This window comes from Jaculus jaculus, chromosome X (assembly GCF_020740685.1).
Source record: "Jaculus jaculus isolate mJacJac1 chromosome X, mJacJac1.mat.Y.cur, whole genome shotgun sequence".
NCBI classification, from domain to species: Eukaryota; Metazoa; Chordata; class Mammalia; order Rodentia; family Dipodidae; genus Jaculus; species Jaculus jaculus.
Window position 1 is genome coordinate 91076482 of NC_059125.1, and position 16853 is coordinate 91093334.

The window sequence follows — 16853 nt, forward strand, 5'->3', positions numbered from 1 at the left end:
TAGGCAGTGCCTAGGATTTTTGTAGGGAATAGCAGGCCCAGCAGTCCTAATGTAAATAGCTGTGGGGATGGACAGTTCTTCATTCTTTGAGCAAGTCCTCTCTCTTAGGAGTCCAGCAGAGTCTATATCTATACTAAGATCTATATCATCTATATCTCTATATCTAACACACACACACACACACACACACCAGGTGGGTTCTGATCAGAACATGCACATGAAGTGAAAATCAAGAGGATCAATTAAGAGATTTAGCAAACCTGGGAAAAGGAAGTGCAGACCCACCAAAATGGCAGCTACATCTTCATGTTCTCAGAGTGACCACCAAGTAGCTTGGCTTTCAAAAAAGTGACAGAGCTTGGAATGGCCAGAGAGTAGAGTGGCACCAAGAATCCCCAGCTAGCACTTCTGTCACCACTGGGTAAAGGTTTCTGTCTCCTAGACTCCATTTTTCCCCTTGAGATAGTGAATTGAGCTTCAGCCAGGCACTCTGTGCCAGTGATTCCTGTTTCTAGTCCCAAGCGTGGCCAAGAGGGGAGCTCCTTTCCCTCTCAATAATAGCCAAAATATAAGTAAAATACAATGGACTTTTGGATGAATAAGCAAAATGTAACATATCTATAAAATGGGATAAAGTTGAACAATGAAAAGAAATAATGGTGTATGCTATAATGTGAATAAACCATTAAAACATCATATAAATGAACAAGGTCATATGCAAAATGCCTTATATTATATGATTTTATTTTAAAGAAAACCAACTTATATGGGGATGGAGAGATGGCTTGGCAGTTAAGGTGCTTGCCTGCAGAGACTAAGGACCCATGTTCTGTTCTCCAGATCCCATTTTAGCCAGATGCACAAAGGTGAGGCAAGCACAAGGTTACATATGCCCACTAGGTGGCACAAGCAACTGGAGTACGATTGCAATGACTGAAGCCCTGGTTCACCAATTCTCTATTTCTCCTCTGACTCTCTCTCTCTCTCTAAAAAAAAAAAAAAAAAAAAAAAAAAAAAAAAAAAAAAAAAAATTCTCTTTAAAATGAGGAAAAACTTATATAAAGTCAATTAACCTACTGAAAATTACATTTCTTGGGGCTGGAGAGATGGTTTACTTATTAAGGCACATATCTGTGAAGCCTATGGACCCATGTTCTACTCTCTAGATCCCATGTCAGCCAGACACACAAAGGTGAGGAAAACATAAGGTCACACATACCTCTAGGTAGTTGAAATGTCTGGAGTTAATCTCAGTGGCTGAGGCCCTGGTGCACCAATTCTCTCTCTCTCTCTGTCTCTCACTCTCTGTAAAATAAAAGAATAATAATTTTTAAAAAAGAACAGTGGATGTTCTTTGCTAGAGAAGATCATAGGCATTGCAGATATATTGATGTGAATGGATTAAAAGAAGATATCAAATGGCAGGTTCTGAATTTCTGAAATCAAAACCAAAGCAAGAGGAAAATCTTCATCTGGTAGCTGGGAAAGAACCTATGGTAAGCAGGTGTTGAGAACCATAAAGCAATAAGTGAAAATTACTCCAAACAAGTTTTTTTAATATTTTATTTATTTATTTGAGAGCAACAGAGACAGAGAGAAAGATAGATAGAGGGAGAGAGAGAGAGAATGGGCGCGCCAGGGCTTCCAGCCTCTGCAAACGAACTCCAGACGCGTGCACCCCCTTGTGCATCTGGCTAACGTGGGACCTCGAACCGGGGTCCTTAGGCTTCACAGGCGAGCGCTTAACCGCTAAGCCATCTCTCCAGCCCTCCAAACAATTTTTTCTGCTTGAGTGTGTATGTGTGTGTGTGGTATATATGGCACATGTATGTGTATGTGCCCTTGCAGCACCTCATGTACTAGACTGTGGTGGCTGCAGGGGAACATCAGGTGTCATACTCCATTACACTTCTGCCCATATTTGTTTGAGCTGGAGTCTCTTACTGATCCCAGAGTTTACTGTTTTGCTCACAATCTCTAAAATTCCCAAGTCTCTGCAACCTAATGGGACTTTGGTTACAGTGCATGTGACCATGCCCAGCTATAGTGAGTTATAGAGATTTGAATTCAGAAAGTCTCGGGTCCCCTTATCCCCTCAATCTTGTGCAGGAAGTGCATTTAGCCACTGAACAATCTCTCCAGACAAAACCTCTTTGAGAGTAATAGTGACAAAACAGACTTTCAATAACCTTAAACTATATAATTGGCTTTTATTTGCATTTTATGCATTGAGTAACATCTCTTCAAAAAACAGAGAGATGCTTTGCTAGGCACAACAGAAAAAATTACCTTCGGCTACTTTTAGCCATTAATTGACCACCTCTGTATGTGATTTAGTTTTGATAAGGTAGGATAAGCAAAACCAAGGGAACAGCATAGTGAAGAAACCGATCAGTTCAAATCAAGTTCTTTCAGGTTACCTTCCTTGTAATTGTGGGAGCTAAAGCAGAGGCCTGTGCTGACTAAAACTGGCTTATTTGACATTTGGTTAAAATTTCTCATGATTTCTCAGGAAGGCATGTTTGGTGATATGAAATCAATTTCAGTTTTGTATGTTGTGGCCTAATTCAGAAGTACAGTACAAAGTCAATAGCTTCTGGTGCTTTCTTTTCTACTTTTTTTTTCTTTTTTCTTTCCCATTCCTTCCTCTCCTCTTCTTTAATCTTCTCTTCCATTGCTTGGAATGGAACCCAAAGCCTCATGTATGCTCACTCACTAAGCTTTCTACTACTTAGCTACCTCCCTAGTCCCTCCCATGCATTTTACTTAACAGTTGTTTCAGTGTATTTCATGTCTGGGCATGGCAGTTTTTTATCCTATTCAATATAGTTTTCTATATTATATAAACGTTCCAAATTAAGTGTGACAAATTATTAAAAAAAACATTGAATGGACTGATAAAACTGTGCTCACTCAGAGATGGACTGTGGCAGGATCAGAACCACGTTACCTTGGGCTACTTTTAGCCATTAGTTGGCCACCTCTATATCTGACTTAATATCCTGCTGACTATTATATGATCATATTTGACCTTTTTGGATTGTACAAACAGACCCCAACTTCCACCAACCCAAGAACTAAGAATATAATCAAAGAGCATATGAAAACCATGGTGGAGATATCCTGATTTTACTGTAACCACTGTACCTGTGGGTCTGCCAATATATTTGAAAAGTGCCTTGAGTTATGAATTTTTATTGTTCTATTCCTATGTAAACTTCATGAAATTGTACAAACATTGGAATATGGAAATTGGTTAGCCTAAATGAGTGTTCTTAGGCCATGGTCACTCATATTTGGCTCTACAACAAACTCATCCACTTTGAGGTGAAAGCTCTTTCATTTTGCATCTCTGTAAATTGCAAGGAAATGGTGACAATAATGCAAATTTTTCTTATCTGTGGACATGGAAATGAACCCTATCTACAGATGGGAGAAGCACCCCAACATCCAAAGCACCCACACTAAAAAGAAAATGAAACGATTTCATTCCATTTGCAAGTTTGTTTCAATAGTCCAGATTTATAAGTGTGTCTATTTTTTTGGATTTGCCAAAGCAGTGAGATTCTCTCATTAAAAATAACTTGAGATTATGAACCCATGGTCTCTTTTTATTTGTAAAAGAGTCATAATTAATCTTTTTATTTCAAATTTTTTCTCTTAACAGTGGGCATGTATATAGAATGAAAACAAAGCAGATGTAAACTTCAGGGAAGCTTCACTAGTTTGCTTTGTAATGACTTAAAAGAAAGGCACATTAACCACTTAAAGAGAAAGTGCAATACATAAATAAATGATGCAAGTAGTTCTTGGGTATAACTAATCTAAATTTGATTAAGAATAAAGAAACCTGTTTTCCTCAGCAGACTAGCTGCTGTGACCTTTGTACCATTGCATTTGGACACTGTTATTTTTCTTCTATATTTTTTAAATTGCAAACTAAAATAGAAATAAAGCTGCTAGACAAGAATCCATTCTTTGTTTCTTGCTTAGGGCCCTTTCTGTTGAAATACAATAATTTCCAAATATTAATGAATGGGCTCTCCATTATCTGTGCTGACCTATGGGAGTACTAACACACTAAAGCTCTAATCAGCTCAGGACTTTCTCTTTGGCCCTGGCATTATTGATATAAGTCTGGAAAGAAGGCACCAAGAAAGTCCCCACTGTTTGCTTATGTGCCATCAAATCCACCTGACGGGCTTTGAAGAAATGTAGATACTCGACAGATTCTGGGATACCAAAACTTATTATTCTTATGCAGCTTCCCATTTCAAGCCCAGATTTGGAATAGTGCAGAAAACAAAATCAATTCAAATGGATCTTTCGTTGATGGTCACCTTTAAAGGGACCTTTTACAAACACTTCCTGTTATTTAAGTCCAAAACAAGATAATCCTGGAAATGTGAACTCATGCTATTCTGATGTTTTCATAAAGAAAAGGAGAACAGAGATTTTTCAACCAGGTTATTACTGGTAAACTGCTCTGGGGGCTAAAGAAAGGCTTAGAAAAAAAAAATCTTGTGTCTCTATCTATCATCTCCCGAGTTGACTTGCATCCTCAGTAATCGGTTGGGACAAAGGAGGCCTTAAGCTGTTAGCAGAAAAAGCAATGGTATGTAGGCATTGTGAGGGAACAGAAGGGAAGGCATACAAAGCAGTATAAAAAAGTTCATGCAGCCAATGAAAGGGGTGGAAAAGAGGACCATGAGATCAGATAGATGATGAGTGAGAGGCAGCTTCCAGGGAACATGCAAAATCAAAATCTTTACTTAGAACTCCATAGGAGATAAGAAATATTGAAAGCAAAGAACTCTTATATACTTCATAAAACAGTTGCATGTGAGGCTATTCAGAATATATTACTTTGAATTGCCTGATCTTTAAATGATTTTGAGTGTAAGGGTTTGATTGTTTTTAAAGAGTAAATTATAGTTTATTGTATAATATGATTATTTTTCTTTCAGTTATGATCTATTTTACTTGAAACTTGGTAGGTTATTAACCAGTCTGGACTCAAAGAGTTTGACTATTCACAAACGTTTGCCTGTCAAAACCATAACAACACACGATATGTCTTTCTAGTCAGATGGGAAACTATCTAAATTTATATACTATATAGCAAATCAGATATATCTTGTCAGAATCACTGACTTCACTGAGGAAGGATGACCACAGCATGCAAGTAACAAGAACAACTACAAGCTGGAGGCTTGGAAAACAAGTCAAAGGATGACATCCTGAAAATGTAATCCTTGCCACAAACACTTGACCCAAGAAAGTGATATTTTGTCTATAGTCCTACCCATTTGAGGCCATGAACAGATTGCATTAAGAAAGGAAAAAAAAGATGGAGTTTTTCCATTTAAAATCTAGATATTTGCTATACATAGAAGCGCTTTAAGTTTATATTTTCCCCAGAAAAATAGGCATCAAAATACTTCCTTGAACACTTGAAAATTTCTTCAGAGTTTAATACCTACTCCATTCCTTACTCTTCAAGTTTCTCAGATTTTCTGATGATGTAGAATAATCTAGGGAACAAAAGTCATCATAGGACAAAAAAAAATTTTCCAAATAGCTACTGTTTCTCCATGGATAGCCCAGATCATACTAGTGTTAGCTTTGCAAACATGGTACAGTATAATTTGAAACACAATACAGGCAAAATAACTAAAGGGTTAGCAAGACCAATTCTATTTTCATGTGTGTTAATAACTTTAATATTACTCATGAGAATAGCAATGATAATGGCTGAAATTTAACAAGCCCTGCTTGACATAAGTGTACTTTTTAAAGTATTTCCATGTACTATCTTATATAATCCACACAATATACTAATGAAGTGTGATATTGTTATAAATTATATAGATAGAAAAACTAAGACATAGAATAGTTACATTAAGGGCATTCATGTTTTATTCACTCATGTGTGATAGAAGCAAGGAAAGAATATCAGCACTGTCTATGTGCTAAAGTCTTCTTGAGAAGTAAATGTTGAGCATTTTCCACGGTTTTTAATATCTTTAATACAACGTATGAATCCGATAAAACATTTCCTGCCTTATACTAAATTTACCCTAGGAAAATATCACCAGCTGGAATTTATTACTTGACTTGGAATTTATCAATTCTATTTGTACCCTCTACTGAAAATATGTAGTTGCTTATGCAGTTTTCTAGATGTGTTTCTAAAGTAATGAAACTGATTTTCATTTGTGATCCATGAAATCCTCTCTATTCATTTAACAGTCATACTTGTAAGGCAGAAGCATGAAAATATTATCATATGATAAAAGTTATTTATAAAGACGAGGAAAAAAAAACTTTTAAAAAAATCAGCACAATGGCTCTGGATGGTAACAGTACCAAGAACTTATTCTCACATAGTTTCTTTTCTGGTGGGTTCTAAAACCTTATAACCTGAGGGTACTCTCTGAGCAGACTCTTCCTATAATTATACTGACACTTTTCAATATTATCTGCTAGTACTATCACTGAACTGCCATTGAGTAGAGCTTCTTAGTTATGGTACTTTGAGTCAGGTATCCTCCATAAACTTAAGTGTTCTTAATGCTAGGCTCCCAATTGATGGGAATTTGAGAATTAATGCCTCCTAGAGGCTGCATATTGTTTGGGGTGGACTTATGCGTGTTATAACCAGCTTCTTCTTGCCAGTGTTTGGCACACTCTCCTGTTGCTGTTGTCTATCTGATGTTGGCCAGGTGGTGATGTCCACACTCTGCTCATGCCATCATTTTCCTCTGTCATGATGGTGCTTTCCCTTGAGTCTGTAAACCAAAATAAACCCCTTTCTATTTCCACAAGATGTTCTTGGTCAGGTGTTTTCTGCCTACAATGTGAACCTGACTGCAACATCAAATGACAGAATCATTCTGTAATCTGTGGCATGTAATACAGGTGTCACTAGCCACATACAGTTACTGAGCACTTAAAATATGACTAGAGGCACAGAGACACATTTATGTAATCACCCATAGATTAATATTACATTAAAAATATAGGATATTTGTTAGAAACACAACCCTGTGGGCCCTAGACCTTTGGAATCAGAAAAACTGGTGCCATGTCATTTACTCTGTAATACTAACATTACATTTGTCAGTGCTGACTGAACATTCAGGTTATATAGACTCCTTCAAATTGCTCATATTTTTCAAACATGCAATACCAGGCTACTTATATTTCCAAACATAATATGAAATATAGGATATATACAGTTATCTATACACAATATCTTCTCTAATTATAGAAAATGAGTTGTGTTGTTACCAAGAGCCACAAGTATGCTGTGTTTCCTATATAGGCCTAAAATTGTACAAAGCTTTACAAAAGTGTCACATATGAAAATTTGCATTTTCAAAAAATAGGGAGCAATTATTCATTTTACTAAAGAATTCACCAAAGGGCTACTTTAAACAGCAAGCTCTCCAAAAATGAATTCTAAGTAAGATTCAATTAACAAAAATTCAATTTGCACACAACTCTTTAAGAACACATCTGTTTTCGCAAACCAGCTACACCTGTGGATCATTTGCAAATCCTCTGGTGAATGAGAGATATTCTACACAAAATCTATGATGCTTGAGTTGAAAGTACTCTTATTCTATAGTGTTAGGAGCTAACTTTTAATGTGTGAAAGAATCTGTGCCTTTTAGGGCTTTATTTCCTGAGATACTAAGTAGAGCTTATGATGTTTAACTGCATTGGTAGCATAGAATAATAGATTTAATTAACGATACCTGTTTGAAGGGGTAGTCATGAGCCCTAGGGATGTAACATCTGCTGATGTCTGGAAAAATGCATATAGTATGTTTATCAATCTGCCCAGTAAGCACTTCTCTTAATATTTATACCCTTATATTAATGCTACTCTCACTTTGGGTAGAGAATCTTCTCTTTTCAGATGGCAGTGACTTTGGGATGAATCAGAAGGTATCATAGTGCTGGAAAGAAGTGGCTGGAGTACTGACTAACATCTCAATCACACCTTCCAAGGCTCAGGGTCTAATGTGGAAGAGGTGGCAGAAAGAATGTAAGAGCCAAAGGAAGGATAGGACTACATACAATGTGCTCCCTCTAGACATAAAATGGCCTGGATATCCATGACCTCATAGTGCCTGATACTACCTACACAAGACCATCATAAGAGGAGGAAAAGATCATGACATCAAACTAAAAGAGAGACTGATTGAGATGGGGAGGGTATATGATGGAGAATGGAATTTCAAAGGGGAAAGTGTGGAGGGGGAGGGAGGGTATTACCATGGGATACTTTTTATAAGCATGGAAAATGTTAATAAAAATTGAGTAAAAAAGATACCTGTTTGAGAATAGAAACAAAATTATATCTAGACTTCTGGTTTCCTGGCCTATAAGAAACTTCAAAAATAACACTCTATCTTAATGAAAACTAAAAAGCTGAACAAACTGACTGATAATACAACTTTTTAGATCATTAGAAGAGTTACATCATAGGGCAAACTTCCATCCTCTAATTTTGAAGGGGACACAAATGAATAAAGGGAATTGCAATAAACTCAAACATAAACCAATGCACAAAAACCTCCATAGTTACTAGTATCTAGGAAGGAAAACCCAAGAAAAAATTGATGAAATGCTGGCAGCCTGGTGTGGTGAGTTCTTAGTCCCACATCCAATGGAATTAAGTTAAAAACCAGTGACAGAAAAAAAGGTATAACATCCAGACGCAACTAAAGATGGAATAGCACAATCCTGTATAAAAACAGTATGCTAACCAATGGTGCCACTAGATCTTTAAATAGCTTACTTCTAATGTTAGTGATGAAGGATCCTCAAAAGAAATTTTAAATTAGTTCAAACTAAATGAAGATACAGCATATCAAAAACTTTGGGGGATCCAGGGAAAATTATGATTAGAGAGCATATCAGCTACTTTCTTATTGCTGAGACAAATGTGCAAACCGAAGACACTTAGGAAAGGAAATAATTTAAAGGCTTACAGTTGTAGAGAGTTACTGCACCATAGTGGAGAAAGCATTACAGGAGCAGGAAACAAGACTTATGTCTTCATATCAGCAGGGAGGAAGTAAAGAGCAAGAGAGAACACTAAGCCAGATCAGGCTATAATACCTCAACATCCACTCCCAGTACACACTTTCTACAGTAAGGCTTTACCTTGTAAAGTTTCCACAACAGTCCCAAAGAGCTCGAGACCAAGTGTTCAAACACATTAGCATATGGGGGACGTTTTATATTAAAGCGACCACAGAGAGTACGTCTATATTCCAAACAAATCTGGCTCAAACACATGATCTAACCATCTACTTTAGGCAACTAGAGCAATTCAAAACTGCTTTAAAAAGATAATACCAATAGTATGAGAGGACAAGCCACAGACAAAATTATTTGGGAAAATAAAGTCCACATCTGATAAGTGATTATGATGAAAACGTATAAAAAAATCTTAGAGCCATGCATGGTGGCACATGCCTTTAATCCCAGCACTAGGGAGCCAGCCTGCGCTAGACTGAGACCCTACCTCGAAACCCCCCCCCAAAAAAAAAATCTTAGAAATTCAAGGTACAACTAGGCTACAGTGAAAGCCTGCCTGGGGTGGTGGGAGGGACACATTCCAAAGCAATGTTACATCCATTACTCTAAATTAAAATTTGAGTCATATCTACTCAAATATCCTCAGTGGTAATTGAATAAAGGCAAGACTAGCACAGTTGAATAGAACACATGTGAGCTACATATATAATTTAAATATTTAGGGCTGGAGAGATGCTTCACTGGAAAGAAAGGCACTTGCTTTCAAAGCCTGATGGCCTAGGTGCAATTCAAGTACCTACATAAAGCCAGATGCACAAAGTGGTGCATGTGTCTCAAGTTCATTTGCAGTTGCAGGAGGACCCTGCATGTCCATGCTCTGGCTGGCTTTCTTTCTTTCTTTCTTTCTTTCTTTCTTTCTTTCTTTCTTTCTTTCTTTCTTTCTTTCTTTCTTTCTTTCTTTCTCTCTCTCTCTTTCTAAAAGAAAAATATTTTTAAAAAGAAACAAAACTGAACAATAAAAAAACTATCAAAACTGGACTGGAGAGATGGCTTAGCGGTTAAGGCACTTGAGTGCAAACCCAAAGGACCTTAATTTGGTTCCCCAGGACCCATGTAAGTCAGATGTACAAGGTGGCACATGCATCTGCAGTTCATTTGCAGTGGCTGGAAGCCCTGGCATGCCCATTCCCTCTATCTCTCTCTCTTTCCCTCTCTCAAATAAATAATTAAAAATAAAACTTTGTTTAAATATACCCTCAAAACTCATCAGAGTGCTGTGAAGAAGAGACAGAGGAATGTTCAACACTAAGTGAGACATGTCCATCACACCCTCCAAGGCTCAGGGACCATTGCAGAAGTGATGGCAGAAATGATGTAAGAGCCAAGGGAAGGGGAGGAGTGTTTTCCAATGTCTTTTAGACACAAAGTGGCCTTGACATTTATGAACTGTGACTCAAGTTACCTACAAAGACCTTCATAATAGGGAAGAAAAAATGATGACATGAAAATAGAAGAGGGGGGGCTGGAGAAATGGATTAACGGTTAAGATACTTGCCTTCAAGCCTCAGGATTCTAGGCTGAATTCCCCAGTACCCATACAAGCCAGATGCACAGGGTGGTACTTGTGCCTGGTGTTCATTCACAATATCTGGAGAACCTGGTTTGCCCATTGTCTTTCTCTCTCTCTCTCTCTCTCTCTCTCTCTCTCTCTCTCTCTCTCTCTCTCCATATATATGTATTCTTTTTTCTGTCTCTCTGAAATAAGAAAGAAAGAAATAAAGAAAGTAAGAAAGAAAATAGAATAGGGGCTAGGTGGTAAAGAATCAGGTAGTTAGTACATGGAGGATAGAGGAGGGAGAAAATGGAGGGTAGCGGGGTCTATGATCCTGATATACTGTCTATATGTACATGAGTTGTCAATAAAAATGGGAATATTTCTAAAGGCAAAACAAAATGAATGATGGCTTAAGAAATGGGCACAAATCCCAAACTGACATATTTTAGAAGAAGGTATATAGATGGCAAGTGAGCATATGAAAAGTTGCTCAAAACTGTATTCCAGGGCTGGAGAGATTGCTCAGTGGTTAAGGTGTCTCCCTACAAAGCCTAATAACCCAAGTTTGATTCCCTAGTACCCATTTAAAGCCAGATACACAAAGTGGCACATGCATCTGGAATTTGTAGTGGATGGAGGCCCTGATGGGCCTGTTCTCTCTTTCATCTCTCTCTCTCTCTCTCTCTCTCTCTCTCTCTCTCTGTCTGTCTGTCTGCTTGCAAATAAATAGACAGATAGATAATGTTTAATAAAACTATTCCAGTAGAAAATTACAAGGAAAAATAATGAGGGACCACATTACATACTACTAGAGTGACCAAAATCTAAAGATTAAAATCAAACAAGTACAAGTGAACATATGTAGCTGGACCATAGTGAATAATATATAATATTATTTGAATCATAATATTTGACTCAGTTCTAAAAATAAATGTGCTATCAAGCCATGAAAAGACATAAAAGAAACTTAAATGCATACCCCTAAGACAAAGAAGCCGATCTGAAAAGGAAACATTCTGACCACATTCAGAAAAAGACAAATCTGTAGATGGTAAAAGGTAGTTGTCGCATGTCAGGAAGAAGGAAGAAATGAATCAATAGAGCATAAAGGAATGTTTAAGGCAGTGAAGCTACTCTTTATGACACTATAATAGTGGACATATATCATTATACATTTGTCAAAATCCATAGCATCTTAGATATACAAAAGCAAGTGTATACACTATTGAAAATTGTGTACTTTGTATGCCCACAGATATACAACTCAGGTGGCAGATGTCTGTAGTAGAGAAGGTTATGTGTAGAAGGATAGAAAGAATATATTGGAACTCTATTCTTTTTGTTCTCCCCCCCCCCCCGCCCATCTCTCTTCTATCTTTGCAGTACTGAGGAAGGAACCTAGTGCCATGAACAAAACATTCAAATACTGAGCTGTATTCCCTCCACTAAATATCTCTGGAACCTAACACTGTTTCAAAAAAATGAAGCTTATGTTTAAAATACAATATGCTAGTGTGAAATAAAATTAGATATATGATCTCATTTTTCCTAGAACAACCGCATTTATGCCCATTGTCCTCACATGCTTCAAACACCCCTTCCTTCAAAGTGTTGTGGGTGTGAACAAAAGGGCTGCATGGCCCACTCCCATTATAACACAATCTTTTTTATATCACATGTAATTACTGCTAGAGCAGTATTTTCCAAACAACTTGTTGAAAAATTAAAAAAAAAAATAGACCCCTCCCCCCTTGGAGATACTGATTTAGTAGGTCTGAGTTAAGGTCTAAAAACAGCATCCCAATGGATTTGCATGACAAGGCCTTAAAACAATCCACTGATTTAGGCAACCATGAATTTCATGCAAAACGGACATGTTTTATTTATGTATTCATATTGAGATTAGCTGTGGTCATAGAAGGTTTTTTGCTGCAGTTCATCAAAAATCATAAGTTATTCTGACAAATTCACATTTTATATTATTAATTTGGTATGGGGATAGTTCTCATAAAAGTAAATGTGTTAGCATCTGAGAATATGACATTACCTTAGCAAGAAAACACAATAGATTCTAAGAATAGCAGTCCAAATATCTGTAGTGTTTGTTTTTCCCTTACTATAGAAATATAGGCGGCTTTTTCTGAGGTATGTTAATTCTATCCCACATAATACTGATGGAACTTATACACAATAATTGCAGAAAAACAGAATTCTAAATGAGAGCAAACAACTACCTATTAAATGTTATTTTCTGTTTAAAAATAATTTTGCAAATTATGTTGTTGTTTGGAAAATAAAGGATTATTGACACCATCTCTGAGCAAACCAATCCCTTTAAATCCCTCAAGCCTCTAATAAGACTTAGGCACCTTACCCTGTTTTCTTACTCCTAACACAGATGCAAAGCAAAGCAAAATCTTTGGAATAGACACCCTTTCATGGATTTGTACGAAAATCCTTTTGTCCAGAGGTGCCTCTGTTAAGTAGCACACACTGTATAAAGACATCTCTTATTCATGTCTACTTCTCTGGATGTCCTATCTGAAACAAAGATCACATTTCAAGCATGCTGTGCTGGCTATGACATGCTGAGAACTGTGCAAATTTTTATCATCTCTATGCTCTTAATACAAAAATGCAAAGAATATAGATCAAAAGCTTTTCATTCTGTTTCAAATTATATCTTTCCTTCCCAAATTGTTATTTTGACATGTTTAGTACTGCTTCCTGTCCAGTAGAAAAAAATAAAATATTTTCCAAAAATTCCACACAATGTGCTCTGTTATGCAATTTGAATTCAAAGGATAGATAAACCTGGTTTTAGTAACAGATGCTGCCACAGTGGTTGGAATTTGGCCAACACATAGCAACCTTGAACATGTTCACATGACCAAGTCCTAGTTTATAAAAATTCTGTGCACCTTTTCTATCTAATTACTCTATTATGTTTCAAGTAATCGCAATACTGTATATTTTCTTTTGAGTGGGAAAGAAAATTGAATATGCTTTGTTGGAGTAAATAAAGAAACTAACAATAACTACCTTGTTGAAGTGTGAAGAATCCTTTTTCCATAAATGTTCAATGATAATTTTTCATATCTCCCTTGCTTCCTTATAATCAAGATTTTGTGTGTTTCTATAAATTACAAGATATAATTTTATTCCTCAGTTGAATTTGAAAGTGTATATTCCTGAATGGGAAGATAATTTCATTAATGTGAAAAGAAGAATTATGTAATGAAGTACAACTGCTCTCTCTCTCTCTCTCTCTCTATCTATCTATCTCTCTCTCTCTTTCTCTCTCTCTCTCTGTGTGTGTAAGGGCAAGAACCTCTCTCTCTCTCTCTGTGTGTGTAAGGGTAAGAACGGGTTTTAATTCATTTCTATGATATTATACCATATTTCATTGCCTAAAAATTTCAGAATTATAAGTCAAATTGTTAACTAGAACTGTGAAATTTAGAGCTTATGTTTTAAGTATTCAAATGCTAGTTAAGTCACTTATTTCAGTATTAGAAAAGGCACAGGAAAAAATCAGTTTGTAAAAAGTAGTTTTAATATAGGAAAAAGTAGCTTTTAATATAGGAAAAAGTACCAAATACAAAAAATGACAAAAATAATAACATTTAATCTGCACATTTTTCTTATCTTAAAGCACATGGAATTTTTTTTTGTATTCTAAGAATTAGTCGACAGTGAAACTATCATTAATAATTAACTAATTTAAAATAAATTTTGTTTTCATGCTAAAATCCAGCCTCCCAAAACAAGAAGACTTAACATATTTTGTAACCTATTTTACTGGTTCTATTATTTGTTACAATTGTTTAAAATTAATGATAAACTCATATAGCAGCGTTTCATAAAACATCATGACTTTTATCAATTGAAAATTGGGATCCATGCATATGGATTACGCATTGCTTTTGACTATCATCTATCAAGAGCTGAGAGGCAGCAGTCTATGACAGACAGTATAAACCACACCCTTTGTCTCCATGGTGATGGAACCAACAGCCAGTTCCTGACAGACTTCATTCATTTCTGCTTTTTGTCTTGTTCCTGGAGGCATTTGAATTTTCATGTAGAGTGCATCAACAGTTTCAAAAATGTATGTGGTATCCCAGAGGTCAATGGCAGGGCTTTAGGCCACAATTGACAAGAAGTTGAAAAGGTAGGCTTTGCTAGCTTCTGTATCTTTAACATAAAAGGTTTATTTCTTCACCTGTTTTAGATACTAGAGAATCCATTCATGAAATTTTAAAGTCTTTCTCTGAATATAAAACTATGTTGAGCCAAACATGGTGACTCATGCCTTTAATCCCAGAACTGAGGAGGCTAAGGTAGGATGATCTCTATGAGATTAAGGCAAGTTCCAGGCTAGAGTGAGACATGCCTCAAAAAAATTATTTTGTGAAAAGCCATTGCTATTTTTCAAGGTCTTCTAACACTTTTCCTCATTGGTATAGTAGAATTTAACTCCCTTCATCATAATTGATCATCAGAAATTTCTTTAATAGTATATAACAAAATATTTTATAATTTTTGCATATGTAGTTACTGTGATGGTTACTGCTAGTGTTGAGTATATGCTCTCCCAAGGCCCATGAGTTAAAAAGGCTTAGTGGCTAACCTGGAGTGCTACTGCCAAATAGTGGAACATTTAGCAGGTGGGCCTACTTTAAAGTCTATGGCCTTATAAGGATGTGTCCTTCAAGGGAATTTTTGGCCCTTAGCCCTTGTTCTTTATTTTTTGTTTTGTAACCACCATGAGATGAGTAGCATTCTCTGCTGTGCACTACCTGTCACATTGTGTTGCCTCATTGCAAGCCCAAAGGCAAGGAGGAAAAGCAACCATGGGCTTAGAATCTAGATACTGAGCTGAAATAAGTCTTTCTTCCTAATAAGGTGATGGTCTCAAGTACCGGCTTTGACAGTGAGTGAGAGCTGATTAACAAATTTAGCTTACTATACAATTTGATGAGGCTATTGCACCCAGTTCCTTAATAAACACTAATGTAAGTGTTGCTGTGAAGGAATTTTGTAGATGTGGTTAACATGTACAGTGCGTTGACATTAAGTAAAAGAAATGTCCACAACAATGTTATTGAGCCAAAGCCATTCTAATCCATTAAGGATTTAAGAGCAAAAACCTTCATCACTTTGAGAAGAAATTCTGACTTAATACTTGAGCATTAACTCCTGCCTGTTTCCAGCCTGCCATGCCCAATAGATTTCAGGCTTGTTAACCCCACAGTGATGTTTGCCCATATCTCACACCATTATGTGGAGAACAGAGAATGGGGTGTTCAGAAGGAGTCCATAGATGAGGAAAAATAATAATGCTTAATAATTACTTTTACCTGAGGTGGCAGTGGTTAAAGTAGTAAGAAATGAATGAATTTCAGAAAAAATCAATTTTAAATAGCAAGCCACTAAGCTTCCTAATATATAAGATATGGTCTGTAAAGAAAAATCAAGAGTTAATATCAATTTTTAAAACTTATTTGAAAATTTTATTTTATTGAAAATTATTGGGAACTTTAGTATATGAACATAGTGTAATTTGGCTATGTTCCAATCCCATTATTCTCATTTGTGCCATTTCTTACCCCCATTCCACTAAGGATAATTTTCTTCTAAGGAACTCTGTTTTGATGTCTCATTTTTCTGTTCTTCTCTACCCTTTATGCCAAGATGTTGATGGGCTCTGAACAGTGTAGGTCTTCAGAGATTATAGTAACCACTGTGGAGACTTGAAAGAATGAGTTGGTTCATGTTGAGAGTGTAGTGCCCCACTGTATGTCTTTCCACCCTGTCACTCTTACATTCTTTCTGCCTCCTTTTCTTCAATGACCCATAAGCTTTGGAGGGCACATTAGATATCTCCTTGAGTGTAAAGCTCTCAATAGCCTCTTATTGTATGCTTTGATGAGTTTTGAGTCTACTTCAGTGTATACAACCATCTCGATAGAGAAGTTTCTCTGGAAAACAGGACTCTGCAATGTTTCCCATGTCCTGGTAGGTAATCCCTATTTTTGCTAACAAGAAAGAAGTGCTTGTTATTAACTGAGATGGAGAGCTTCTTGTGCTAAGTTAGTTAGGAAGTATTAATAATCATGTGTTCAGTTGGGAACATATTTAGTTTGAGTTATGTATTACATATACAAGTGGATAGGATATTTGACTGCATCTAGAGTACATTGGAAACACCAAGTTTATAGATTTAATCTAAAGATTT